We start from the raw sequence: 3,370 nt of genomic DNA, 5'->3' as shown, positions 1-3,370 counted from the left end.
CAGCTGTGGTGCCCCTTCAAATGTGGGTATCTTCTCCAGCTTCACTTTAGCATCTCTTCAAGCTCATTTTGTTGTTCCTGCTGTTGATTTTGTTTCCTTTGATGACACCTGTACATCCTACTTTTCCCCTGTACAACAGCTAAACAATCTGTCCATTCCTTGCCCTTCCCTCTCACTAAAACTCAGGCTTTGACCTTGTTACATCTCGATCCCTGCAGTCTCCCCATCTCAGGTCTCTTGGACTTTGTCTTTTTACCCAGTCCTCAAATCCATCTAAACAGGGTTTTTTTCCTTTCATTCCCCACCTTGCCCCTTCACACTAGCTTTCCTGCTCACACAAATGAAACCATTGGCCTCACCAGCTCCTGCTCATTTGTTACAATCTACTGTCTGGACTTGTAATCTATTCCTAGGACACCCTTCTTCCTGAGGCACATTCTTGAAAGCTTCCTTTTATAAGCATACTTCTAACTCAAGTTCTTTAAATGCTAGTGCTGTTCCTGCTTCTTCTCCACACCTGCCCCACCCTAAAAAAAATGGAGAATCTCACATGTGGCAAAGTAGGTTGCAGCCTACAAAAGCTCATACCTCTCCAAAATGAGTTTCTTTATAAGGTGTCAACCTTCTTTGCCTTCTTGCATACAGAAATAGACTCAGGAGTTGGACTGTCCTGTTCAAAAGAGATGAAGGAGGTGTGACACAATTCTGTAAATCAGCTAGGGCATAGGGTTGGTTGATTGTGAACTTCCATTCTCCTGTCTGTTTTCTCCTGTCTGTTCCTCTTCCTGCCTGTTCTCAGTGGTGGTTCTCAGTGGTGGCAGATGATAGAACAAGAAGCAATGGCTGCAGTAAGGAAGTTGTAGTAAGGGAAGTTTAGATTAGAGATTGGTGGGGGGGGACAAAACTTTCTCACTAGGAGGGTTGTGAAGCACTGGAATAGGTATCTAGAGAGGTTATGGAATCTCCATTCTTGTAAGTTTTTAAGAACTAGCTAGACAAAACCTTGGCTGGGATGATGTCGTTAAGGCTGGCCTGTTTCAGCAGGGGATTGAACTAGATGTGAGCTCCTGAGGTGAGGTGCCAGAGGACTGGAAGAAGACCAATGTGCTCCCCATTTTGAAAAAAGGGAGGAAGGAGGACCCAGAAAACTCTAGGAAGCTCTTTGAGAAAATTATCCGAAAACACATCTGCGAGGGGCAAGCAGGGGGGTTCATGCTTAGGGGCAACCAACACGGGTTCATTCGAGGCAGGTCCTGTCAGACCAACCTGGTGGCCTTCTACGACCAGGTCACAAAATCCTTGGACATATGTGTCGCAGTGGACGTAGTCTTTCTGGACTTTAGGAAGGCCTTCGACACTGTCTCTCACCCTATTCTCATTAAAAAATTAGGCGACTGTGGCGTCAAAGCCTACAGTCAGGTGAGTCACAAATTGGCTAGAGGATCATACCCAGAGAGTGGTGGTAGATGGGTCTTTTTCAGCCTGGAGGGATGTGGGAAGTGGGGTCTCCCAGGGCTCAGTCCTCTGGCTCGCACTGTACAACATCTTCATCAGTGACTCAGACCAGGGATCCTGCTGCTGCCTTTTTTTGTCTAAGGTAATTTGCATCACCATAACCTCACAGGAGATCTGAGGCTCCTCACCCAAGAGCTAATAGTAAGAGCTTTTGTTCTCCTGTGAACAACAGGAGCTGAGGGATTTTCTTCCCCTCCCTACCACCCAGGCTGGAACCTTAAAAAAATCCAGAAGCTTTGCCATTTTCCAGGAGTCACTGATGGATTTATGAGGGTTTTTCCCCTTATTTAAAAAAAGGCATGATTTAGCTAGTTAAAAAGGAGATGGGGGAGAGGAGGAAGGATGCTAACCAATTCTCAGGGGTTGGATGTGAAGCTAAAAATTAATTAGCAGTTCCAGGGAATGAAATGTTTCACTAATTGCTGCACTAATCAATTCAAAACAACACCAATGGAAAATGGCATCATATAGGTCTTAAAAAAAAATTACAAGCATAGGTTCATAGATTCATAAACATTCGGGCTGGAAGTGCCCTCAGAATATCACTGAGTCCAGCCCCCTGCCCCAAGGGCAGGAATTCAGCTGGGATCACAGGATCCCAGCAAGATATACATCCAATTTCCTCTTAAGGGAGTCCAGGGTAAGTGCTTGCACCACCTCTTGGGGAGTCTGTTCCATGCCTTGGGGACTCAGACTGTAAAGAAGTTCTTCCTTATGTCCAGCCTGCAATGGTCTTGGAGAAGTTTGCCTGCTAGACCTTGTCATCCCATGCGGTGCTCTGGTGAACAGCTGTTCCCCCAGATCCTGATGCACATCCCTGATGTACTTATAGGCCACCACCAGGTCCCCCCTGAACCTGCGCTTTTCCAGGATGAAGAGTCCCATGCCTCTCAGTCTCTCATCATAAGGCCTGTTTCCCTGCCCTCTGATCATGTGTGTGGCTCCTCTGGACTCGCTCAAGCTTCTCCACATCCTTTTTAAATTGTGGAGCCCAGAACTGGATGCAGTACTCCAGCTGTGGCCTCACCAAAGCCAAGTACAGTGGGAAGATGACATCCTAGGATTTGCTGGAGAAGCATCTATGGATGCAAGCCAGAGTTGTGCTTGCTTTGTCAGCTGCAACATCACACCGATGGCTTATATTCATCTTGTGGTCAATCATGACCCCCAAGTCCCTTTCAGCCATGGTGCTAGTGAGTGTAGCACCACCAAGCCTATGTGCATGCTGGGGGGTTTTCTTCCCAAGGTTGAGTACCTTGCATTTTTCAGAGTTGAAGGCCATCAGGTTTACATCCATCCATTTTCCAAGCCTGTCAAGGCTGGCCTGAATCACCATCCTGTCTTCGGGTGTGGATGCTATACCCCAAAGTTTGGTATCATCAGTGAACTTGGGCAGTCTGCTTCTAACTTCAATGTCTACATTGTTAATGAAGATGTTAAATAGTATAGGCCCAAAGACAAAGTCTTTGGGGACCCCACTGGTCACAGGGCACCACGATGGTTGACTTCCATCAACTACCACTCTCTGGGTCTGGCCTCAAAGCCAGTTACTCAGCCAGCAGACTGTGATGTAGCCGAGGTTACAGTTGGCCAGTTTTTCAATAAGACGATCATGGGATATCATATCGAAAGCTTTTTTAAAGTCAAGATAAATTATGTCAATCACTTCTCCCTTGTTGAGGTGATATGTCCTGTATCCTGAACACAGTCTACACTTTATTTCAAACTACAGATTTCTAAACATAATAAAACCTTTGGCTTGTAGCAGCAGGTTCAGTCTCCCAGTCTGTGGATCAGATTTTTTGTTCTCTTGGAGGGGAAAAAAGACAAAGATTCACATGGAAAAAAAAATAAA

This window comes from Alligator sinensis, unplaced genomic scaffold, assembly GCF_000455745.1.
Source record: "Alligator sinensis unplaced genomic scaffold, ASM45574v1 scaffold524_1, whole genome shotgun sequence".
Classification (NCBI taxonomy): domain Eukaryota; kingdom Metazoa; phylum Chordata; order Crocodylia; family Alligatoridae; genus Alligator; species Alligator sinensis.
Note: the sequence above shows the minus strand (reverse complement) of the source record.